At 30.7% G+C, this 750-nt stretch overlaps 1 long non-coding RNA gene across 1 annotated transcript in view; it reads right to left on the reverse strand.

Annotated features, from left to right (window-relative positions):
• Positions 1–583: 583 nt before the first annotated feature.
• Positions 584–750, reverse strand: part of LOC127740689 (uncharacterized) — a 7,952-nt gene continuing 7,785 nt past the window's right edge. The window contains exon 2 of the long non-coding RNA XR_008001500.1: positions 584–654. This is a non-coding gene — a long non-coding RNA (uncharacterized LOC127740689). The remainder of the gene's footprint in view (positions 655–750) is intronic.

Raw genomic sequence — 750 nt, forward strand, 5'->3', positions numbered from 1 at the left:
AGGTATTTCGATTATGTGGTTGTTAAAGTGATCTAAGTTTGACTGGAAATCATATTTGATTTACTGAAAATTTGTTTTTTATAAACTTAAAAAGATATTATTTTTATTGAACTTTTGTATATAGTGAAATTTGAAGTTTTGAATTATATTTATGCTAGCTACTCTGGTCACAGGTTTATCTAGATTGGAAATTTTAGTGTGTTTGGATTTGATTTTTCAAAGCAATATACTTCACTTTTGATATATCTGTATAATTTTTTGTTTAAAAAATAATCTAAAACTCAAACTGTAACACCCTACCATACAGAGTCTTATGCTTAAGTCATAATTCAGAGATGGCAAGGTATTACGACCTCTAAAATAAAAATTTAGTACATATAGTAGTATGAATGATTGATTATAACTAGGAGCCTTTGTAGAAAAAGGGGTAAACAAAAACCATCGCAACTCTAAAGCGCAACACTCCGATCGACAACGTAACGAATAAGGATAAACCAACGCGAGATTATATATATACAAAGGAGTGTCAAAAACAGGAATATCAAGACTCAAGATCCGGCTGCGAAGATAACCGGTCCGAGCATAGCAATATATACATATGATAAAATAAGGAAAACCCCAAAGGAAACCCAAAGGGACACAAATACATAAAACCTATTCTCCAAAATCTCCCATAAGAGGAGTCATCACAGTTTGTATTATTTAATGGAGATAAAAGTATCTAAGCAAAACATATAAACCAAAACATAG

The sequence above is a fragment of the Arachis duranensis genome, chromosome 1 (genome assembly GCF_000817695.3).
Source record: "Arachis duranensis cultivar V14167 chromosome 1, aradu.V14167.gnm2.J7QH, whole genome shotgun sequence".
NCBI classification, from domain to species: domain Eukaryota; kingdom Viridiplantae; phylum Streptophyta; class Magnoliopsida; order Fabales; family Fabaceae; genus Arachis; species Arachis duranensis.